General features: G+C 34.6%; 1 long non-coding RNA gene across 2 annotated transcripts; it reads right to left on the bottom strand.

The window, feature by feature from the left end:
• Positions 1-492: 492 nt before the first annotated feature.
• Positions 493-22,878, bottom strand: LOC115286812. 2 transcript variants are annotated; one of them, XR_003906283.1, is made up of 4 exons: positions 22,635-22,878; positions 21,691-21,763; positions 5,446-5,496; positions 493-701 (listed from the first exon to the last, which is right to left on the bottom strand). It is a non-coding gene; the product is annotated as an uncharacterized LOC115286812 (long non-coding RNA). The 2 variants fall into 2 exon arrangements; XR_003906282.1 differs by lacking the exon at positions 5,446-5,496.
• Positions 22,879-26,710: the final 3,832 nt, after the last annotated feature.

The raw sequence follows: 26,710 nt of genomic DNA, 5'->3' as shown, positions 1-26,710 counted from the left end.
TCCCACTGTGTGCAAAGCATTTTAAAGACAAGACATGAAGTTACTATTGTTAAATGTTATTATTTGGCTTAAAGGGAGCAAGTTCCTTATCAGAGATCACATAGCTAATAGGTAAGAATCAGGGAAGTAATTCTGTCATGCAACAGCTGACCTAATTTGTCCCATGATAGCATGCTGAATCTCATTTTAAAAATATTATTATTATTATTATTATTATTATTATTCTTGCATTTTTAATGTTTATTTACTTTTGAGAGAGAGAGACAGGGAGACAGAGAGAGAGATAAGAGGGGGTGTGAGCGTGCGAGGGGTAGAGAGAGAGGGAGAAACAGAATCCAAGCAGGCCTCAGGCTCTAGCTGTCAGCACAGAGACTGACTTGGATTTCGAACTTACAAACCATAAGATCATGACCTGAGCTAAAGTCGGACACTTAACTGAGTCATCCAGGCACCCTTCATTTTATTATTTTTAATCTCATTAATAAAGTGGAATCCTTTTACAAATAAGAAAATGAACTTTTAAAAAAGTTAATTATCAACTTATACCCATTGAAGTTAGAATTGCGATGGAACTTTCCTGGATAACAAACTATAGCGTCTTTCCACAGAAACGATAAGGTGCCAGTGTTCCCGGGAAACAGGTGGAGAGGATCGTGTCTGTCAGATGTTGACCATTAGGCAATGTGTAGCCATCAACAGACCTAAACATAGGAGGCAAAATAGAAGTAAAATGATAGTAATATAAAATGTGTTTTGAAAACGTATTAGCCTAATCTAATTTTTGCCATATCTGTGGAATCATGATCACACTTCCTAAATCAAATAGGTTTCTCCAAACACCATATTCCATCTGCAAACTCTGGATTCCACAAGTCTAGCTTTATTCTTCTTGCCTTTGGTCCCTTTCTTTCCCTCGGCTTCCTGAATCCTCTGTCTTCACACAGATCATGCTATCTTCAGAGAGACCAAGCTATTTTCTAGGCTTGCTTGAATTTTTACCCTTGGCCAAGGGTACCATCTCAGAGCCAAAAAACCTGATTTTTTCATATTTGATATTGTTCTCATTGATTCACTTAAGGACATTAAGTATCACAGTCATTTAAAGGCCTGAAGAGGTCAGGTTTTTAAAAGATCATGAAAACCCGAGAGAAAGGTAGAGTCAATATTTGAGTTCTAGAGAAAAAGAAGAAACTAATGTAAAACTCAAGCAAAGAAATACCATGATTCATAGGGTAGACCTAGTAAGTGTTCATATTAAAACATATAATTGTGTGGTTTGCCATAATCTTAACCTTGTTTCAGGCAGTATTTTTAAATGGATATGGGTACGGAACTGCCTTGCATATTAGAAATCACAAGAAGTTGTTTATACCTGGGCAATAAGGTTCAGGAGAAAGCAAAGGATCATAACACACAAGAAAAAGCAGCGCTATTATTGTTACACAGCCTTGCAAAACACACATGCCCACAAACACACACATGCACAGAAACACACACGTGCACACAAACACACACATGCACACAGACACACACGTGCACACACAAATGCATAGTTGCTCTCTTTAAACACCATGGGGGAAAAACATAGAAGGAGGGTGTTTTTCAGTAATTCTCTTAAGGATGTCACAAAGGCCCATGAATTTAAATAAAAAATCCCAGAGACCCCATATAACAACTTTTAGTATGTATAGCTGCTGAATATATATATATATATTTTTTCACCACAACTGATGTTGAAGTTAAAATATATCATGTGAATCAAGGAGAAAAGTCAGAATGAAATATCTAGAAACACTAAGAGGTATTACAGAGTATTTCTCTAGATGGTTTCTCAGTTTCCTAATTATTATCTTCATATTAAGAGAGAAAGGAATATGAGAACACCTGGAATCAATTATACATGTAGAGATCAATCTGATACACTAAATTTTTAAGAGATCACTAACATTTTTTACTACATTCCAGTGGAGAAGATTTCTTTGAAGTGTAAGACTGCTGTTTGGTTGTCCAGCTATAATACCTCACCTATTACAAGAAAAAAAAAAATCTTTTGAAGCGTTTTCATACTTAGTCCGTAAAAACTGTCAGGATAAAGAAATTATTATGGAGGCAAAGTATTAAAAAAGCAATTAGAAAGTGACACATTATAAATAAAATTGCAAGCTTTTATGAGAGTGTCAAATTTAATATTCATATAATATGCCAGTTTAGAAAAATGTTGCCAGAATGTGACATCCAGTTCCTTTCTTCTTGATGAAGCTAAATCTGCTTGGGATCATATGTGTATAGATTTTTTATTCTATTTGCACATATGTTATTTTACCCTTAACTCCCGTCCCCAAATTAAAGGCCACGATGCTTATTCCACAACATGCCCAAACTGTGGATGTCCATCCATCTAGCATTTCAGTCTTAAACACTGCATATTTCTAAAAGATAGAGTTGTGCAATCAGGTCTTTAATACTGCTCATAGACACTCGTTAAAATGATAGTTAGACATTACATCCTTTAATTTCAGTTAGTGTGTCTTTCCTATAATATATTTTATGCCAGAGAAAGGAATAAATACATCTTTGACCTACAGTATTCCATACTACCTGCCCAGGTAGTATGGTGTGCAGGGGACTTTTATTTTGGCCTATAAGACTTTTGAATACAAATACGCTTCCTGCATCTACTAGACCTTAATAAAAATTCATTATATGTTTATTTACACTAAGCAAGCTACTTCTCAACCTTTTGCAAAACAACTGAGTTATTAGTACTATCTTAGAAATCACTAATTTTTGAAATTTCTTAAGCATATCCTCATTATTAGGCTGAGACTTTTCTATTTAGACACAAAAGACCCTCTGGCTGCCTGACTTCTAGGAGTCTTTCTTTCTTTTAATTTTTTAATTCTTATTTCTGAGAGAGAGAGAAAGATGACAGAGCATGAGAAGGGAAGCAACAGAAAGAGAAGGAGACACAGAATTTGAAACAGGCTCCATACTGTCAGCCCAGAGCCGGATGCGAGGCTCAAACCCGCTTACCATGAGATCACACCTGAATCAGTCTGATGCTTAACTGATTGAGCCCCCAAGGCGCCCCTGTGGGTCTTTCAAGGTGTGTCAGGTCCAGATTTTGAGTACACCCAAGAGCAGGAGGATCTTAAAAGATTTGATGTTTATAAACTTAACAAATTCATTTATTTACTTACATATGTAACAAGAGTTTATTGTTTGTCTATTTTTATCAATTCCTGAGCTCTGTGTTGGCCTAAGCACAGATATTTTACTGGCCCCACATCCCAAACATGGTGGCTTATTAATATTTATTTATTGGTAGTATATGTGGATATTTCTTTAATAATTTCAAAATTATGTATTTTATGTATGAATTGGCAGATTATCTGAAAATATTTTAAAATGTATTTTATCTCGATTTACATGAAATAAATATTTTGCTAAAAGTTTTTTTTCTCCTCTAAGAGTAAACATGGTTCATGAATGGCATTTGTGTACTCAGCATTTCTGAACTTCAAAGAAAACGCTGACGTGTAGCAAAACTTCTAGCTAAACTTTGCTTTTGTGCTAAGGTCACTTAGGTTCCAATGATTAAAAATGCTCAAGGATGCACTTCATATTAATCTTGGGAGGAGCAAAGATTGACTGACCTCTGCTGAAATTAAATATAATTCAAAAAGCTGCATCATTCTTAAAAGAAGCTTTATTAAAAATGTTCATCTCAAATTATTTTTATATCATTACTTTTGTATGTTTCTCTTGTTTCAATTTAATACATTCTGTCTTACAAAAAGTGCATTGATAAATGCATTCGAACTGAAAATAATTCCATAACAGTAACAAGAAAAAATAATAGCCTCAATCCATATGGTTCCTTCTCTAAGACTTAAAATGCTTTGGAGATAGTTTTTCTAATCTGTAAAATCTCCCTGAAAACATTGCCTTATTTCACTGACGAGGTTGTTACACCAAGGTCACAGAGCAAGAAGGAGCAAGATTTTAATATATTCTAGCATATACCCTTCTTCCCAAGCTGTACTTTCTTCAATAATGTCAGACTCTAGTAAAAACATGTCCCAACTATGTATTTGAAAAGAAAAAATATTCTTTTGACCTTTGCTATCTATTAACTAAAGCACAATGAAGCTGAGGCTGGGCTCCTGAACGTTCTAAAGCGGTGGTGAAAAAAAAATGATTGGGTAGAGAAATGACTGCCAACACAGACTAAGAGTTGGTTTCCAGACTTTCTTGGATGCATTAATATATAGTGATTTTTCATGCTATTCCATTCAAGTACTTTATTAAGCTCTGTAGAGAGAAAATCTTACCATGATTCTGATGCTCTGACTGTTATTATCTCTCATGTCTGCATTTGGAAGGTGTTGGGAAACTGGTGCTGAATATTTTCATAGTTTATTTTGACAAAAATAAAGACTATCCAGTGCTAGTTTTTTGTTGGTTTTCAGGGCCTGATTGAACATTTTTGCTTACACGTTTCATGTGGGAAATTTTCACAAGAAAATATGTGAGAAATCTGAGTTCAGACTAAGAAAATTTCTGTAAACTATCAACAAGCTACGTTTGATGCAAAGTGTCACTGGGTACCTGGCCGAGTGGGAGTGTCAATTTGATTATCAGCCCTTGATAAGATTGAAAGTATTTGTGAAACCAGGCAATGTTTGTTTTTGTAAAAACAGCATGGTTCTGAGAAGCCTTGTGAAGCTGTTAAAAACCTTTCCGGATCTTTGTTTCTTCATTTCTAAAGTAGTCATGAAAATATAAAATGTGTTAATTTAACGTGTGAATTAAACTTATGGACACTAAAAGCAAAATAGTCTTTCAATCAATGTAATTTATTTTCTTGTCACCCATATTACTTTTTATTTTTCTTCTCCGACAATACCATATATATATTAATAAAAGGAAGAAATAGACGCCAGATTAGCTAATTTATATTTAGAGAACATGGTTAAGAATATATGAGGTTTCAATATATACAAAAGTGATTGTCAGGAAAACAAGTGGACTGGAGAACCAGAAACCATTCCTTTTGATTATTGCTAAGATACTGAACAACAACTCAATCAACTGATGTCTGGTTTAGAGAATGTTCTACATGCTGAATGCCCATCCAAAGTTACCCTTATGTTATCAGAACATAAGATAAAACCTTAAGCATATTTAGAGCCTAAACAGTTTCTATTATTAATATGTATGTTGTATCCCTACTAACAAAAATGAACACATTTTTTCATCATTGGAAAGAGTCCATAAACTAGAAACATATGATACAGAAATAACTGTTATTTACGACCCAGGTACAGTAATTTGGAACATATTATATTAATAATATGTGACTCTCAATCCTATCTATATTTCCACACTGATTGTATATAAGTAATCATAAGATAAACTTTTATTGAGATTGCTTTACATTACCTTCTATCTGTCTGGGTGAAAAGCAGTTAGGAAGCAGAACATTTTTTGGCTCTAAAAGAGAGATATAAAATTTTCTCTTCACTACGTTTGAAATCCATTCATATTTTTACAGTGGAAAAGCATCATCATATGTTGGTTACCTGATAAAAGATTGAACATTTAGCCATGCTTTTGTGGGCATAACCTACTGAAGGGAAAGGAAAAATTAATGGTTGAGTAGATAAAGGGGTTTTGGTGAGATACAATCATAATGAAGGGTTTCCCCATTCGATGGAGAGTTTTGAAGTTGTGATGGTGCTGTACATGGTCCCTACTTTAAGTGAGGGAGCCAGTTCCTCATATTTCAGGCTAATCAGTCATTGGATGTGGGCCACTTGGTGAAGGAAGTATAACGCTGGCTAAGGCAAATGAGACAACGCTTATAGGGGATGGATAGATGAGGAGTTTCTTTAGAGGTCACTCCTGGCTTCTAGGAGAGGAAATTATTTCAGAAGGACAACTAGATAGCATATAACAGCATTCACAATAATATATCCATGGTGCCACCTGTATCCATTTCTTTCTACAAATTCTGAGTAAGGTTCTTCCAAGATTACACTAAGCATATCTTTCTGTGGGGACCTTAGAAAAGAAAGTTTAGAAAAACAAACTGTACTTCCTGCCAGGGCCACTGGTCTTGTAACTACAACTGATATTTATCATCCCTTTCCTCTGCTATCTACCCTCAGTTACTGTGATTCCGGTAGCATCTCTTTTTCCACAGTAGTGTGAAACATATCCTCATTCCTGAAGATTTTGAATTCCTGGTCATCATGACTTTCTCAAGCCATGGTGTTGTGCTTGTGCATTTGCTATCAGGAAAAGGTAAGGTAATATAAGATGACATCCAAGTATAGGCACACCTTGGAAATAATGTGCTTCAGTTTCAGACCACTGTAGTCAAATAAATAGAATAGTAAAGCCAGTCAAATGAATTTTTTGTTTCCTTAGTGCATATAAAAATGATGTTTACACTATGTTGTAGTCTATTAAGTATGTGATGCCATAATGTCAAGAAAAGAAATGTACATGCCTTAATTTAAAAATACTTCACTGCTAAAAAATTATGTTATATAAGCTTTTAGTAAGTCATATCTTTTTGCTGATAAGGGTCTTACTTTGATGTTGATGGCTGCTCACTGATGAGGGTGGTGGTTGCTGATGGCTTGGGGGCTGTGACAATTTCTTTTTTTTTTTAATTTTTATTTTTTAACATGTATTTATTTTTGAGAGACAGAGAAAAACAGAACATGAGCAGGGTGAGGTAGAGAAAGAGGGAAATACAGAATCTGAAGCAGGTTCCCGGCTCTGAGCTGTCAGCACAGAGACTGATGAGGGGCTCAAGTCCATGAACTGTGAGATCATGGCCTGAGCCAAGGTTGGATGCTTAGCTGACTGAGCCTTCCAGGTGTCCCTGTGGCAATTTCTTAAAGTAAGACAACAATGAAGTGTCCACATTAGTTGCCTCTTTTTTTCATGAACGACTTCTCTATAGCATACAATGTGTTTGATAGTATTTTGTCCACAGTAGAACTTCCTTTAAAATTAAAGTACATCTTCTCAAGGCCTGGCACTGCTTTAAAAACCGAGTTGATGTGATAAATCCTTTCATACCATTTCAACAATCTTCACATTCAACAATCTTTCATAAGTTGTTTCCAACTCATGAAAACATTTTCCTTGGCTAAAATTAGATGTTGGAAACATTGGATGTTGACAAGGATGTGGAGAAAGGGGAACCTTCTTACACTGTTGGTGGGAATGCAAACGGGTACAGCCACTCTGGAAAATGGTACAGAGGTTCCTCAAAGGTTACAAATAGGACTACCCTACAAACCAGAAATTGCACTACTAAGTATTTAAACAAAGGATGTAGAAATACTGATTTGAAGGGGCACATGTAACCCAATGTTTATAACAGCATAATTAACAAGAGCCAAATTATGGAAAGAGCACACATGTCCATCAATGGATAAATGGATAATAAAGATGTGGTATATATACAATGGAACAGTGCTCAGACATCAAAAGAATGGTATCTTGCCATTTGCAGTGAGGATGGAGCTAGAGTGTATCATGCTAAGTGAAATAAGTCAAAGAAAGACAAATACCATAAGACTTCATTCTTTGTGGAATTTAAGAAACAAGACAGATGACCATAGAAAAATAAAAAAAGAGAGGGAAGCAAACTTTAAGAGACTATTAACTACAGAGAACAAACTGAGGGTTGATGGAGGAAGATAGGTGGGTTATAAGTTAAACGCATAATGGGCATTAAGGAGGGCACTTGTTCTGATGAGCACTGGATATTATATATAAATGGTGAATCCTTATATTCTACTCTTAGAACCAATATTACACTATATGTTAACTAACTAGAGTTTAAATAAAAACCTGAAACAGCAATGACAAAAAATAAACCACTTTCTGTGTTCTTCCACAAATATTAATTCCTCTTCTGTTAAAGTAATGAGATTGCAGTAATTCAGTCAGATCTTCAGGCTCCACTTCTAATTTTTCTTTTCTTGCTTTTTCAGCCACATCTATGATTCCTTTTCCAGTAAGGTCTTAAACCCCTCAAAGTGAACTTCTTCCAAATTCCTGTTCATTTAAATCTTTTGTCCTCTTCCTATGAATCACAAATATTCTTAGTAGCATCTAGAATGGTAAATCCTTTCCAGAAGACTTTCAATTTACTTTACCCAGATAAATCACAGGAATCACTTTTTATGGCAGCTATATCCTTACCAAGTGTATTTCTTAAATAACGTGCCTCAAAAGTTGAGATGGGCCTTTAATTGCGGGCTACGGAATGTATGTTGTTTTAGCAGACATGAAAACGACACTGACCTCCTTGTACATCTCCATCAGAACTCTCAGATGACCAGGTGCATTTGTCAGTAAAAGTTCATATTTTGAAAAGAATCTTTTTTTGAGTAGGTCTCAATAGCGGGCTTCAAATATTCAGTAAACAATGCTGTAAATAGATATACTGTCAGCCAGACTTTGTCGTTCCCTTTATAGACCACATAGAGAGTAGATTTAGCATAATTCTTAGAGGCCCAAGGATTTTCAGAATAGCAAATGAACTGGTTTCAATTTAAGGTCTCCAATTGCTTTAGCCCCTATCAAGAGAGTCAGCCTTTCCTTTGAAGCTTTGAAGTCACGCATTGATTTCCTTTCTAGCTATGGAAGTTCTAGATGAATCTTCTTCCAATAAAAAATACTTTTATAAACACTGAAAATCTCTTGGTTAGGGATAGTTCATTAACGGTCTTAGCTAGTTCTTCCGGATAACTTGCTTCAGCTTCTACATCAGCACATGCTGCTTCCCCTTGTATTTTTATATGATGAGATGGCTTATTTCCTTAAACCTCACTTCTGCTACCTTCAACATTTCCTTCTGCAACTTCGTTACCTCACTCAGCCTTCACAGAATTAAGAGAGGTGGAGCCTTGCTCTGGATTAGGCTTTGGTTTAAGAAAAGGTTGTAGCTGGATTAATCTTCTATGCAGACCACTAAAATGTTCTCCATATTAACAATAAGACTGTTTCACTTTCTTATTTTCCATATGTTCACTGAAGTGGCACTTATAATTTTCTTCAAGAACTTTTCTTGTCTTTCACAACTTGGCTAACTCTGGTATAAGGGCCTAGTTTTCGGCCTATCTTAGCTTTTGGTATGCCTTCTTCAATAAACTCAATCATTTCTAGCTTTGATTTAAAGTGGGATATGTGCAACTCTTCCTTTTACTTGAACACTTAGAGGTTATTACCTGATTATTAATTAGCCTAATTCACATGTCGTTGTGTCTCAGGGAATAAGAGGCCTGAAAAGATGGACAGAGACCAAAGAATGACCAGTGGAGTTGACAGAATATGTGCATTTATTGATTAAGTCTGGCATCTTTTAGGGGTGCAGTTTACGATGTCCCCAACTAATTACATTAATATGTCAACACTGTTAGCTAGGAACCCAGGCTGTTGAGCCCACCCATGGTCTTCAATCCTGCAGCCTGGTTACTGCACTCATGGTCTATAAGCCAGCAACAGGCTGGCAAATGACAGAGATGGCTCATGTCAACTTGCCAAGTTACATTGTTTACTTGCTCACTTAGTGTCTCTTCCACGGTGAATGCTTTGAGTATGACAAGAACACAAGAGGGTATGTGCAGTCTTACATGTGCATTCACAGCCTCTGCCCTGCAGTTCTTTGTTCCTGACTTTCTTATCTTATCTTTCCAGGATTCTCGCTCCTTCCGGTTCCATGTATATTTTAACACCAGACTATAGTTCTCTCCCGTGTGTACGATCAGGTATGAAGAAGCTCCGCCATGTCACAAGTTTTCTCTTCTGACTGTCCTTCAGGAGTGAGCTCATCTTGCAGTCACAGTAATTTTCACCTCTACCTACGTTCCAAGCCACCTCACAACTGTGAACCAATTTGGGGCTATTTTCCTCTGTGTCAGCTGGTCATAAGGAACGTCCATGAAGACACAGGTACTGCTCACTGTTGGTAAATTGTGATAGATGACATGATAGTATGGGTGACCTGTTCATGGGACTAGAACTTGTTTATACTCAGGTTCTGCTCCTCTTTTATCCTGGATGCACCACTTCTGACTTTCAACACATTGCTGATAGACTTGTCCTTATGGTGTGGTTGGTGAATCATAGCTCATTACACAGAGTTTTGGCCTCTTGATCTCTTTATGTCTGATGGTCAGAAGCTCTATTTCAATAGCAGTGTGTCAAAAACAATTTTCCATAAGTTGTATAATCCCTACTCCAAATGCCCTGGCTCTACTCCGGAACACTGAAAGTATTCATTTTGTTTCTCCTACTGGGGCTTTGCCATTAACTCCACATGGCATTTTTTTTCCAGCGTGAAAACTTCCAATAACACAGTACAGGAAGCAAAACTATGCATATTTTAGCCCAAAGCTGCTGCAGAGCCCTTTCCTGATTTGGATACTACTGAACACTGTCAATGTTTTTTGTCACTTGTGCCACTCAATACATTGGCTGAAGCATTATTAGCTAGATGAGGAACATGCTGCTTCCAGAATACAGAGACTTACCAGACATTGTGCTTACCTTTTGTGATGGGATATGCAAGACATAATAACTTGCCCATTTTTCACTCTCCAGACTGTATGTCTCATACCAAGACTTCCAATTCTAGCACGTCTTGTTTTTCCAGTCAGTCAAGCATGATTTCTATCACTGTAGGTTAGTTCATATATACTACTGTTTCATAGCTTACATTTTTGTATAGCAAGCTTCTTTCATTTACAAAATGATTCTATATGAATTTACCAGCAGTGAGTAACAGCTGGAGTTCCTTTCTATTTATAAATAATGTTTCATTCAATAAATATACTACCATATTTTCTTTTGTTGACAAACATTAGGGCTATTCTTAATTTTGGCTATGCTGAATGAAATGTAGGAACATTCTTGTGTAAGATTACTTGTGGGCTTATGCTATAATTTACATTAGGAAGGGAATTTGGGAGTAATGGGATAGAAATATGTTCAATTTACAAAACAGCCTAAAAGTATTCTAAAATGATTATACCATTTTAAGTTCTTATTAATAATGTATGAGATTCCTAATCACCCACTTCTCACCAAGTTATATTTATCATTTACAGTGAGTATATACTTTTTGTGAAATGTCTGTTCAAACTTATTACCCATTTTTAAATGGGTTGTTTGTGTTTTTATCATTGACTTGTAAGAGTTTATTATGTATTATATACATTATATACATTGTGCTTACCTTTTGTGATGGGATATGCAAGACATAATAACTTGCCCATTTTTCACTCTCCAGACTGTATGTCTCATACCAAGGCTTCCAATTCTAGCACTTCTTGTTTTTCCAGTCAGTCAAGCGTGATTTCTATCACTGTAGGTTAGTTCATATATACTGTTTCATAGCTTACATTTTTGTATAGCAAGCTTAGCCTTGTGTCTGAAATGTAATATGCTGCAAAAATGTTCCCTCAGTCAGTAGTTCCTGCTTATTTTCCTAATTTGACTTATACAAGTTTTTTAAAAATCATTTTTAGTGTTTGTTTATTTTTATTTTTTTGAGAGAGAGACAGAGCACAAGTTGGGGAGGGGGAGAGAGAGAGAGAGAAAGAGAGAGAGAGAGAGAGAGAGAGAGAGAGAGAGAGAGGCAGAATCTGAAGCAGGTCCAGGCTTGCAGCTTTCAGTATAGAACCTGATGCAGAGCTCAAACTCACAAACCGTGAGATCGTGACCTCATCGACCACTTAATAGACTGAGCCACCCAGACTCCCTAATTTACACCAGTTTTATTTTTGACAAGCCCAAATCATCACTTTTTTTATGGTTTGCTTTTCCTGTGTCCTCCCTAAGAAATTTTTCCTCTCTCAAGGTACAAAGAAACGTTCCTGTCTTCTCTTCAGAAACATTTTTATTTTATTTTAGTTTTCCATTTAGGTCTATCTTATCTATAATTGATTTTTAAGTAATGAATAATATAAGGGTCAGGTTATTCATCATGCAGATATCAAATTGTTCCAGAATATTTTCTTCAAGAGATTTTCCTATACCAATGAATTGCTCCTGCAATTTAGTTTAAACAATTATTTGACTTTGGATTTGTTTATATATACATATATCAACATGTATATGTATGTATATATATGTATATGGTGCATGTATATTTATGTTTGTATATTGCTAGACTCTATTCTATTCCATTGAGCTACATGTCTATCTTTGCATCGATATCACACAGTCTTAATTATAGTAACTTAATATTATCTATCCATTAGTTTTCTATTGCTGCATAACAAATTACAATTTAGAGGTTTAAAATAACACTCATTTATTATCTCTCAGACTTCCACCTCAGAAGTCTGGGACGGCATGACTGGTTTCTCTGAATTCTCTGCTTGGGATCTCTCAAAGCTGAAGTCAAGGTGTTAGTCAATTGTCTTCCTTTCTGTAGCTTAGGAATCTCTAACAAATTTATGCTGTTATTTGCAGATTTAAGTTCGACTGTAAGACCCCTTGCTGGCTGTTGACCAAGACTTACTCTCAGCTCTGTGGAGCTCTCTGGTCCTGACATATAGCCACATTCCTCTTAAAAGTCAGCAATGGCATGTTGAATTCTTGTCATTCAAATCTCTGAAACTGATAGCTGATTCTTAGAAATTATCAAGAAATTGATAAAACTTACCCAATCTGATCAGCAAAAAATAGAGAAAAAGCAAATTTCCAGTACCAAGAATGAGAGAAGTACATAACTACAGATCTTCCAGTTAATAATGATAATAATAATATGCAACTTTATCTAATAAATTTAAAAATTTCTAATTTCTTTCAAAGAAAAAAAACTACCAAACCTCATTATAAATATATAATATGCACACATCTCTATTTATTTTAAAAATTAGACTTTTTGTTAAATAACATACACAATAAAACTCCAGATATACATGGTTTTACAAGGGATTTCTACCAAGTCTTTAATGAAAGCAAATAATATTTCAATATAAATTATTCCAAAATTTGAAAATAAGGAAATACTTTAATCGATCTATGCAGTTAGTATTAGTCTGATAACAAACCAGACGAAAACATTATAGGAAAAAATGAATATATGCTAAACAAGCATTTGCTAATGCCCAATATCTATTCTTTTCAAAAACCTGCCAACAAACTAGTATTAAAAGGAAACTGCTTCAGTCTCATTCAGGTTGAAGATATACTTCCAGCTACAGAGTATAATATGCTTATAAATACCTACAGCTTACAACCTAATTAACCACAAGAGACTGAATGATTTTTCTCCTGTGTTCAAAAACAAGGCAAATATGTGAATAAATGGAAGGAGCTCCCTTTGAGGAAGGACTGTGAAAATCATTACCATGAGTACTTGCTCTGCTGTGGCAACATGCTTCCTCTGAGGACTCAGTCACTTCTTCACACAATGAGTTTCAGATCCAAAAGTGGGAAACCGAGTTAGGAATCATGACTCACAAAAGCCGAAATTCTTGATTGTGGTCATAGCTTTAGGGGTGTGTGTGTATATATATATATATACACAGCAAATCTTATTAAATTGTGCCCTTTAAGTATGTGCAGTTCATTTTATGTCATCTCTATTTCAATAAAACTAGAAAGAAAAATGAATTCTATATGTCCTTGGTTGCAGTTCCAAATCCCCAAAGGAGCAGCAGTTCTGGAAAGGGAACTCTTTGACTTTATTTCTAATAATATTGATTTATAGTGTGATTTTAATATATGTAATTTTGGACATTATTTAGACTTTCTTGCCCTGAAGACAAATTTGGATAGATTTCCTTTCATGTGGTTTTTGTTCTAAAAAAATTGTTTCTATGCATATTAAATACAGAACATATAGTTAAGTGAGAAGCATGTGTGTATACACACACACACACACACATGCATACATATTTAGAATCATGTGCATATATTTATATCTGTATGCACGCAGTATAAGTGCCGTTATTTCATAGTGATGTAGCCAGCGAGGACTAGTAGAGATGCATGTCTGTCTAACTACTAAAATGATAATTATATTTATGCCCAGATGTGGGCATGCTTCCTCTTGGGTCAGGCCAGTAAGGAGGGAGGTTGAGTCAATCTAGTCCGAAGTAAAGCAGGGCTTTGCTGCTCCCTCAGTTAGTCACCCCCAGAGCCTGGAGCCTGTCTTCAGATTCTGTGTCTCACTCTCTCTCTGATACTCCCTTGCTCATGCTGTCTCTCTGTCTCTCTGTTTTTCAAAAATAAATAAAACATTTAAAAAAATGTTTTAATTAAGGGTTTTTTCTTCACCAATTCTATTCTTCACCAATTCTATTTATAGAAGTTTACTTACCCAGTAAAAAAAAACAGATTTACCATTTATGTCAGGGCAGAAGTCAGTGCCTTGAAATTTCAGAATGGCAATATTGTCACTTCTCAGGCAAGTACGAGGGACAAACAGCTCTAAGTATGTAGTGAATTTTTGTCCCACACAGCAGTTTTCCAGTGGAATTCACTCAGTTTTTTCCCCTTAATTTGGTGTTTGAATTCATGCATTTATGTTGCTCCAAATTGCTGCACTGCTTTTCCGTGTTTTTACTTCATTTTATATAATTCTTGACAAGTTCACATTCTGGTCATTTTATGAAATAAGATATTGTTTTTATATTTGCATCTAGTTCTTGGCCACCAGATAGTAATCCTTTGAATGGGAAAAGGTGTACTAAATTTTAGACTACAATTTCTTCCTCAAGTTTCTTTCGCATTTCTAAAGTGTTTAAACAGTGGTAATGTTTATTTCATATAATTTTATATATCTTTATGCCCATGTTTTTTGTTTTTATATCATCTGATAATAATGAGTACCACTATTTTTTTGTACTTTCCTGATAAAGTTTTTAGTACCCTTCCCCCTTTTTATCTCTCTCTCTCTCTCTCTCTCAATTTTTACTCTTTATTTATTTTTTTAAATATTTTTTTCTATTTTATTTATTTTTGAGAGAGAGAAAGAGACACGGAGTGAGCAGCGGAGGATCAGAGAGGGAGATACAGAATCTGAAGCAGATCCAGACTCTGAGCTAGCTGTCAGCACGGAGCCCGATGTGGAGCTCGAACCCACGAACCCGTGAGATCATGACCTGAGCTGAAGCTGGACACTCTACCGACTGAGCCACCCAAGCGCCCCAATTTTTACTCCTCAAAAGTAAATTTCTATACCCAATGTTGTTTAACATACATAATGTCTTTGTTATGTTATCACTTCCTGGCCTTTTGGCTAAGACCAAGTGTAGTATTCAATGTCTTTGTTATTACTGGACATTGCTGCTGTTAATAGAAGTTAGCATTATGTTTATTTTTACAGATCAAGTGAATATGTATCCATGATCTTACTTTCTGTTTACTATTTATTTTTCTTAATGGTTTTTCTTTTATGTGTTTATTTATTTTTATTTTTCTCGTATATTAGTTTTATTATGATGCTATTCATTCCACTATTCTTCTTGTGAATCTGTTAATTCTGTTGTCTTCCAGGTCCTTGCTTATAGCTCTAAGTTTCCTACAGCTCACATTTAAACACATATTTCTTTACAATTCAATGGATAAGTGGTACAAATTTCCCACACCTGGATAGATAATTTAAGAACTACTCTACTATTTTCTCACTCCAATAAAAGATATTTGTGGGATATTTTTATTTTTCTACTTTGCTTTTAACTCTCAAACTCCTCTCTTAGCCAGTATAATTTTTAGGTTTTGCTGAGAGATGATAGTATATTTAATTCCAGGTTTATTTTAGATTCTATGTGCAAATGGCTCTTATTAAAAATATCCTTATTTAAAATGTAAGATACACACCAAACATTTATGATTATTCTCTCTGATTCAATTATGTTTTAGATCTAGGGTAGAAACATATGTATGTTTATAAGTATATTTCAAGATTTACATTTCATAATATCATTTGGATACTTTATGGGCATCTCCTTTAGGGTTTTATAGTTTTTTTTTATGTTGTTATTTTTTCTTGCCCACCAGCTCTATTTTATAAGCATATATGGTCACATCCAACTGATTGATTACTTTAAAGGATGGTGACCCAATAAAAAATAATCTCTATCTTTGAGGCTAATGATGAGGTCTGGTTTTCTAAACCAATTCTTTTAAATACCAGTAACTCTGATGCAAATGAATATGAATATGAACCACCTTGCAAAAATCACTGGATTTTGTGTGTGTGGGTGATATTACTGCAATAGATAGATGGATGGATCGATAGATAGATAGATATACATGTGGATATATATAGAGATATCGAGAAAGAGAGAGAGAGCAATCTATGGAGATATCAGTATGCTCCTATATAGATACTGTTATAGATAGAATATTATGTTCCTAGATAGATAGATAGATAGATAGATAGACACACACACACACACACACAAACCCAGTATAATATCACTGGAATGTCTATCATCCATCTATCTATCTACCTATCTATTTACCTATCTATCTATCCATCCATCCATCTACCACCTTCTATAGATATTGAGAGACAGAAGAGAAGACTTAGATAGATATCTCACCCACAATTTTTTTTGTTTTTTATCTTAGTAATTTGGTGGAACATTTTGGCAGGTCTTTATCTCCTCATCTATTATCCTAGATGTAGCATGTTTAGCCACTTAATGGTTTCTTTTCCACCCCCTCCCCACAAGTACCTCTGTTGTATACACCAAAATATAAACATATTATAAAAAGGAAAATGATGAATACAACAAAAGATGGTTTTAAATCACTTGCATCATATAAGAATATACATGTATTTTGTTGGTGTTTCACTATAAACAAGTACTTAGTTTCACAACGATCTTGCTGTGAGCGATGGAATAAATGGATGTGTGGGAACCAAAGTTATTCTTTCCCAATCATAATAAAATTATTTGTGTCAGTGCAACTTAGGTCATTTAGTGTTGGAAACTAATTCCTTAAAGCTCCCTATTGAAATATTTCACAATAAAAGGAGTGTCATTTAATAGGCTGAGCTAAAGGGAAAATGCAAGACTTGAAAAGCGGTAGAGATGATGACCAGATTTTACTCCCACTGTTGTTATTGTAAAGTAAATAGACTAGCTTAACGTCTTGAAGCTGTTGATGACATTTTTTCCAAGTACTTGAACATTCAATATCTGTCTCGTAATACCCTAAGGAATATTTCTCAGTGCAATGACCTCTTAGAAAATCATCATAAAAATCATTCTTAATTAGGTTTAGGGAACCAGTTTGATTATCTGTGTAAATCAAATTTTATGTAATGCCATATTGAATGCATGGTCAGGTAAGTGTTAGGAAATAACATATATGCACCTTTTTCTAAACAGCATATCTAATCACTAAGTATTAAACATGATTTTTGTAAAAAAGGAGAATATTATTTCAAGTATTCAAGGATTTAAATTAAACACATAATTATAATTTGATTTGATGTCATTACAAATAGCCAGGGGATAATTGTCATTGTTGTTATCATTTATTTATTTTTATTTTTAAAAATATTTGTTTATTTTTGGGAAAGAGAGAGGACAAAGTACATATGCAGAAGCACGGGGGAGGCAGAGAAAGGGAGACAGGATCTGAAGTGGCCTCTGAGCTGGCAGCAGAGTCTGACCTGAGGCCCAAACCCACAAAGAACAAGATTGTGAGCTGAGCTGAAACTAGATGCTCAACTGACGGAGTCCCCCAGGCACCCCTTTGTCGTTGTCATTTGAGAACTGTGGGCAATAAAAAGAAAGAGCCTAGAATAACAGTGTTGTATCATATAACCATGATAATCAAATACGGTTGTGTTGTTATAACACTCAGGAGCAGACTTCGTTTCCCAAGAGTGTCCTTGATCACTCAGGTCCTACGGAAGACCAAGGCCTACCTGCTTCAGAGAACCTCAGCGACTTTTGTTGATGTTTGGGTGTCTTGTTGTACAACGAGGACCCTGAAGGAATGTTCCAAAAGGCACAGCTGACATTTTACACACCCCTTAAAATTAGTATCTATTCATGGCAAGAGGAAAGTGTTATTGGGAAAGATCGGAGGATCAAAAACTTGTAAACTTCACTCCCAAACAGAAAACGTTTGTCCTTAGAATTTAAAGTGAGTTACTTTGTGCCCTTTTGTAAGCTACTATTATCTGATAAACTTTTATCACTATATAACACTATATGTTAATAAATATGTGTAGGTGGATACATGCATACACCATAAAGTAATCCCAAGAGATATTGCTGCTATCACATTTTATATGTGAAGAAACTGATAATGAGAGATATTAAGACATTCTGGTCTTACTGGCATACTGCAATTTCATGTTTCTATCCCTCTATACCACAAAAGTTTAGCAACAAAAAATTCTAGAGTCTCCTGGTACTTCCTCTTTTTACATTCACATATTTTATTCTTCTTTCTATCTTTTACTTGGAATTTTCATTTCATTATCTTTAACCCTCTTTTGGCTTTTCTTTTTTTAACTTCTTTTATAAAAGGGTTAGGAACATGGCTCCTTTAGACCTATGGTGAAGGGGCTCCTGGCTGGCTCAGTCAGTAGAGTATGTGACTCTTGATCTCGGGATCATGAATTCACCCCATATTGGGCATGAAGCCTACTTATAAATAAATAATTATATATTTATAGAATGTTTACATACATGGACAAGTGCAAATTTTACTTTGTAGGTGCTTTGCCTTATGTATGTGCGTGTTCATAAACATGTGTTTATCTAAATCATTCTTCTTGCCAATATAGACCATATCAGTGTTATCTGAAAGTAGAAAATTGTTTTCTAAATAAGTCCTGGCTTATCCAAAAGTGTTCAAGTGATGCAAAAATAAATGTATCTCAGCACCTAAGCTCAAATATTTAATTAATACTTACATAATTCCAGATTCCAAAATGAAAGAGAAAAAGGAAAATGAATATGTAGGTGCCAGTTCCTTCAAATAGTTTATAATTTAGTATGATATCAAATATATGCAAAAGATTAATATCACAATATATAAATTAATAAATTATAGAAGGTAAATGAGAAATAAAAAGAATTTAAACCATCTGAAGTAAATATTTCCCAGAAGACATATTTTTTTGATATGGGATTTTGATAAGAAAGTGTTCATAGGTGGAAATTTCAGATAAACATTTTACCATTTTATGAATTGGTAATAATAAGAAAAGATGTTAAATATCTGATCACATACTTTGCAAAATTTGACATCCAATTTAGGTGGACATAATAAAGGCAGATGATACTTGTGTGTGAAAAACTTGATTGCCAATGACAAAAGTCATTTTCAGAGACTTAAAGTACACTTGGCTTTTATATAATGAAACATTATCATCCCCCCTTTGTCCTCACATATGTATGTGCTTCCCAACATGAACTGAAATAGCTTGATATCAATTACAGAACATTATAGTCAAGGAATAGACATTATGGAAGGAAGAGAGACATATTATCCATTATGAGAATGATTAATTCTGATATGAACTCACAGCGGTACAATACTTGCTAACTTACATGAAACAGTGCAAGTAGACGAAGTAGGCAAGTTCAAATTAGATGTTATTGCCATCATGAAACTGGATCATTTTGAAGAAACATTTTATCTTCACTGGATGCTATGACCTCTGTGTAGCACTAGTATTAGCTACATCTTTATGAGTCTTGGGAAAAATAAGCATTTCAGTGCTGGTTGGGGAGGCATTGAGGTGCTTAGCTCCTCACGGTACTAAAGCAGACAACACAAGTCACTGAGCATAGTTAATTTAATAAATAAAGGACAAAATAAACCACAGAATAGCCAGAGGCTGAAGAAAAGGGTATATGTGTTTGAAATGCAGAAATTAGTTGAATGTTTATGTTTCTTTGAGAAATAATCCATTCACTTGGTTGGAAATGAATGACCAAAAACAAACAAACAAACAGGCAAACAAACAAAATAACAACAACAAAAAGCCTTGAATTTTCAGTACTGTAGGTTTAATATTTTACCATATTTGACACCCATATCCTGAGTTTGGTTCACCAGGGGACTTTCCTGGAGGGTGCTAAGGCCATGCAAATGTACAATGCAGAGAAAAAAACAATACTCTGAGGATGTACAAAATTAAGCAAGGATACTGGACATTTCAAACTAGTTTTTAATCGATACCATTAGTGTTGAGTATGAAAACTAAAGATTATAATTTAACATGAAATTTAGCCATTATTATCTTTCTTGTTTTCTCATCTTAGACCTTGGCATGTAAAATCATATGTCAAAAGAAAGCAACATGACCTTAAGATTTGAGGAAACACATTTTGTGTGAATGCATTTTTGGTTTTGGTTGGGCTATGAAAGGTAGGGATCAATTAGAATGGGCTCTAAAGGAAGATAAATGAAGAGCAAATAGGTTGTAGAGAGCTTGCTCTGAGCTCTACACTTGAGGGGAAAAGAGGTATAGGATCTATATTGGTCAAGGCTTTTTCAATTGCAAGAGACAAAAACACAACTCAAATGGCATAAACAAAGGAGATTTGCTGTTGGCTTATATTAGTGATTGATCCAAGGTCTGATCTGACATAACATCTTTGGAATCTAGGAGTGCAACAGTATGTCTAGGACTATAACTTTCTCTCTCTCTCTCTCTCTCTCTCTCTCTCTCTCTCTCTCTCTCTCTCTCTCTCCTGTTTCTGCCTTGGTCCATGTTTGTTTCATTCCCAAACAGGCTCTCTCTACATTATATCAAAGGTAGATAACTAAATATTCAATAATCATGCTATTCCACCAGATAGGGCTCCAATATATAGGGTGGAGTGGGGTTGTGTTTGCTATGGTACCAATAAAGCCTTTGTAACATCATTTCTATCTTATTGTGTCCAAGTATATAGAGCAATCTAACTTTGCACCCTGGCTCATATTTTCTTCCTGTGGGGAATATGGTAGGGATATTTATTTGATCCAGAAGCCTACCAGAATTGGATAGAGTGGAACAGGGGCAGGTCCTAAAGCAAAACTTTACAAAAAGAACACATAACCACTACTAGTGACCTCGTTATTTTCCTCAAGAATATCCAACATACAGGCTTCTGGGTGAATCGGTTGGTTAAGCATCTGACTTCGGCTCAGGTCATGGTCTCACAGTTTGTGAGTTCTAGCACCTCATTGGGCTCTGTGCTGACAGCTCAGAGCCTGGAGCCTGCTTTGAATTCTGTGTCTTCCTCTCTCTCTCTGCCCTTCCCCATCCCCCCCCCTCCTCCTCTCTCTTCCTCTCTCTCTCTTAAGTATAAATAGACATTTATAAACATTTAAAAAAAAGAGATATCCAACATTATTCACCAGGGTTGATGTATGGAAAATAGATTCAGAAGCAAGATTTGCCTAGGAAAAGACTTTCCATAGGACCTTAAGATTCACTGTGCAGAAGACAGATTAAAGCAAGAAAAGGAATTAGGGGCAATAAAATTTAATATTTTGCAGTGATAACGATCTTCAAAGAATTAGAAAGTCACATATTTTGTATATTAATATGTTGGAAAATAAACACATTTCTATGTAATAATGACAAGTATGTGTAGTAATTCTCTGCTTTAACCAATTTTAGATAAGCAAACAATTTTAATTTTAGAGTTAATGTATTTCCATACTCACAATGTAATTTGGTTGTGTATAAATACTTCAACATTCTTTTATTTCAATGAAAAGTGGACATCCGGGTACAATTCTGTGGGTGAACAAAAGTAAAAAAAAAACACAGGTAATACAAAACTGTCACTGTTTACACAAATATGGAGTAAACTTTTAAAAAAAAACAGATTATCAGTGATTTAAGTTTAAAATTTGACTATATATCTGAATATTTCTCTTTTATCCATGCTTACAACACACTATTTTTATTCAGTTTTAGGTAGTCTATTTTCACACTTTATTGTTTTGAAAATATTTACACAATTTTACCTAAAACATCTCCTTATAGTTTCAACTATATTTTTTATCTATCCTATCATTCCAATGGACTCATACACACACACATGCACACACACGTCACAAAAACTTCACTGTCTCCCACGGAATGAAGGAATCAATATTTTCCTCTAAAGTTCTTTTGTTTCCTCCCTAGGGTAAATGTCTTCAGTTCTTTCAAATCTCTTCTTTTCCTCTTACTTTTCTTTTCATTCTCATTTTAATATCAAGGTTTTCAGATACTTCATCAATCAAGACATATAAAGCAGACTAAATATGTTGTCTGGAACTGAACTCAATACTCCACATAGGCCTGATTATGAAAACTGGAATATGGTATTTACTCTCCTTTTTATTTTATTTTTTTAGAGAGATAGAGGTGGTGGAGGGACAGAGAGAGAGAGAGAGAGAGAGAGAGAAGGAGAGGCAGAGAGAGAATCCCAAGCAGACTTCATTCCCAGCCTAGAGATTAAACTGGGCCTCAGTCCCATGAATCATGAGATCTTGACCTGAGCGAAAATCAAGAGTTGGACACTTAACCGATTGAGGCACCTAGATGCCCCAAGTTTGGCTTTTTAAGATTCACATATAAGTGATGTTATACAGTACTTGTCTTTCTCTGTTTGACTTACCTTAGTATAATATGTTCAAGGTCTACCTATTTGGTCACAATGGGAAGAATGTCCTTCTTTCTCATAGCTAAACAGTAACCATTTCTAATTTCTAATTCTGCCTATCAACATTTTTCTTTTCTCATATCCTCTCTTATTTTTATAGCAACTGTATTAATTGTGGATCAAGAGATCAAATCACACAACCTCAACCTCTCTTTAGTCCACTGGCTTCTTTGTGGCTCTACTTGATCATCCCCTATAATCCTAGAATCCCTTCTGTTAACATGTAATCATATTTGTAGATAAAAAATCGAATTTAGAATTACCATTTGTTTTATGTTTGAATCTAAGTTGTGTAACCTTAGTTACAAAAGATTCTCTCCCTATTAAAATTATAGCAGTTGCTACAGTACATTATATAAAACATTTCACTTTCCATAAGCTCTATCTTCAGGTAATCTTAGCCCTTGTTTTATGAAAATAAATTTCAAGTCTACAAAACTAAGTTAACTTGAATTGCTGATTCCAATACCAAAATTTGTCTATATCTTCATGAATATTCCTTTCTTTTTTATCTCATGAAGAAATATTTTTGTCTTTCTTTTGAAAGCTAATCATCATGAAAGAATGTCATAATGGAAAGAACACTGTAGATAAAGTCAGAAGCTCTGCTTTTTAAGCCTACAAGTTCTATTATTTTGAACAAGTCACATTACTTCTGCAACATTATATATTTCATTTAATAAATGTCATTAGTCTCTTATAATTTTCATACTTAGTACTTTTACTTTATTGCTTGGTATAGAATTTGGGGGGAAATGTGTTATATTCTAAATAACTTTTATTTGAAAGCCCTTTAAATGAAGGGAGTTTTCATAGCTATAGAAGTAATAAATTTAAGAATAACAGCCTTAAAGCATTTTTGTTTAATTGCATTTATCTCTATTATGTCTTAGGAATCTCATCGATTTGGAGGACTATAAAAAGATCATTAAGTTATCTGGCTCAATTCAATATAGTAAACAATCCCATTTAAACCAATCTTTTAGACAGTAGAATATTAAATTGTAAAATTTATGCAACACATGCTAATTGGACAATGAATATGCCAAAATACTGGTAAATTTTTAACTCTGTGTTATTCCATAGAATTATTTATTTATTTTTATTTTTTAAAACTTTTATCTATTTTTGAGAAACAGAGGGACACAGCATGAGCAGGGGAGGGGCAGAGAGAGAGAAAGATGCAGAATCTGAAGCAGGCTCCAGGCTCTGGGCTTTCAGCCCAAAGCCCAACACAGGGCTCGAACTCACAAAGTGTGAGGTCATGACTGAGCCAAAGTCAGATGCTCAACCAACTGAGCCACCCAGGCACCCCTCCATAGAATTATTTTTGTATGCTATAAAATATTCAACCCATAATTATTTGAATTATAAAATTGGGTATGTAACATGTGTATTTCTTTCTTGTTGACCATATGATATTACTGTGCATATGAATCCCATTATGGTCATTTTCTAGAAAATATTTGTCTGCATTATTCACGTTGACTTGATAACTCTGAATGACATTCTTACAATACCTTAATTCTTATATAATTTACTTTTTCTCAACAGGCAAATATACTCCATACCAAAAAAAAGAGGACTGACCATGACAAAGCAAAGACCATAATGGCAACTACAATGAAATATATTGGTTTCTATGAACAAGTAATCATACTAATATAAGTACTATTTTGGTGGTACCTGATCATTTTATGAACAATTATGATCATTAAATTGTCAACAGAAGTAAAACCTTAAAGCAAATATCCTTTCCTAATGGTACGAAGTCACTCTAAAGTCAGAAGCAAAATCCTAATTCTCCCTGCTAATGTGAGCTTTGGTTTACTTCTTGAAATACTCCCCAATTTTCTTTCTCTCTTTTATTCTACTAAAACGATTCCCAAGTTTTGGTCATTATGCCTTCAACTGGTTCTTAATATTTGTTTCTGTTTTTATTTTCTATTGTCCCTGACCTTGCCTCCCTTGAACTGACACTCAACCCACATATCCACATATCTAAGCTCCAATCCATTGTCTTAGAAAGAAAAAGACACTGCTTCTTTCTATATTCACTCAGATTCATCTCTGTAGGAACTGTTTTCATCTTCACATCCTTAGAAGACTTTCATTTATTGCTACCTCTTGATCTTCATACAAAAATTTCCCACAGCCTACATTTTCACCCCTCTTTCCGGTATATGTGACCATTACTGTCATTATTATAAAATATTGATTTTTACATATACTCTAAAATGCCATTAACATGTTCTGTCTTGTGAAATCAATATCTTACAATTTACAAACCAAAGAAGCTGAAATTTCTTAGCATAGCTACGTATAGATTTAAAGACGCATTACAATCTGGTGCAATCTTAGCAAAATGGTTTCTCCCTCACTTTGCAATGAACATCTCTGTAAATTGCTACAGCATTTTTGTCTCCTTTTCACTTTTTCAAAACATATTCTTTTCTGTTTAAAAAATTCTCTCCAAGACCATTTGCATACTTTCATCCCAAATCATGACCTTTAATGCTTTCTACATTAGTACAATTTATTTTGAAATATAACACAAAAGTTATTGTCCATGACAATTATTTAACAGCAAGACTCTGTCTGCTTCCTGATGTTTTAGTTTATTTTGCTGTATATGAAAATACAATTATTGATTTAATTAAAATCATCATTTGTGTAACAACCTAAATCCCAAGATAGACTACTTTTTTGAGGCTGACTTTATGTTTTTATCTCAAAAAGAGACTTCAAGATATTATCCACTTTGTCTTCTTCTCTGCTTTCTCTGGCGTGTTATTGTTGTTGCTGTTGTTATTATTTTGGGGTTATTTATTTTATTTTTTATTCAATTATATTTAATAAATTTGATTAGTTGGGAAACCATCACCACAATCCAATTTTAGAACTTTTTCATCACCCTTAAGAGATCCTTCTTACTCACTTACAATCATTCCCTGTTTCCATCCCCAGCTCCAGACAGCCAATAATTTACTTTCTGTCTTTCTATTAGTCGAGTCACAAAACATGTGATCTGTTGTGTCTGACTTCTCTGAGATATCACCTCACACCTACCTGATTGGCAGTTATTGAAAAGACAGATAATATCAAGCGTTAATAAGGACATGGAGGAAAGGGAAAACTTGTGCACTGTGTTGGAATGTAATTTCTTGTAAACACTATGGAAACAGTATAGAAGATCCTCCCCAAATTAAAAATACAACTACTATAGAATCCAGCAATTCCACTTCTGGATATTTATCCAAAGAAAATGAAAATATCAATTACAAGAGATACATGCACCACTATGTTCATTGTAGCATTATTTACAAGAGCCAAGATGTAGGAGCAATTTAAGTGTCTATTGTTGAGTGAATGGATTTAAAAATGTATATCACATGTGCGCGCACGCACACAGAAATATTACTGTTATAAAGAAGAATGAGGAGCACCTGGGTGACTCAGTTTGTTGAGCATCTGACTTCGCCTCAGGTCATGATCTGATGGTTCATCGGTTCAAGCCCCCATCAGGCTCTGTGCACAGAGGAGCCTGGAGCCTGCTTCGGATTCTGTGTCTCTCTCTCTCTGCCCCTACCCTGCTTGCACTCTGTCTCTATCTCTCAAAAATAAATAAAATATTAAAAAAATAAAGAAGAAATTTTGCCATTTGCAGCAACATGGATAGATATAGAGTATAATGCTGTGTGAAATAAGTCAGACAAAGACAAATACCATATGAATTCACTTATGTGTGGAATCTAAAAAACTAAAAGCATAAAACAAATGAATCGACCAAATAAAACAGAAACTGACTCTTAGATCCAGGAAGCAAATTGTCTGTCAGTTATGAGAGCAGGGAGGGGTTAAGGGCGCAAATGAAATAAATGAAGGTGATAAGAGGTATAATCTAATTATAAAATGACAAAGTCATAAGGAGACAATATACAGCATAGGGGATATAATCAATAATATTGTAACAACTTTGTATGGTGAGGGATTAGAATTATCATGGGAATTATTTCATACTGTATAAAAAT

Source organism: Suricata suricatta, chromosome 3 (assembly GCF_006229205.1).
Source record: "Suricata suricatta isolate VVHF042 chromosome 3, meerkat_22Aug2017_6uvM2_HiC, whole genome shotgun sequence".
Taxonomy (NCBI): Eukaryota; Metazoa; Chordata; class Mammalia; order Carnivora; family Herpestidae; genus Suricata; species Suricata suricatta.
The sequence above is the reverse complement of the archived record's forward strand: the minus strand, read 5'-3'. Positions and strand labels throughout refer to the sequence as shown.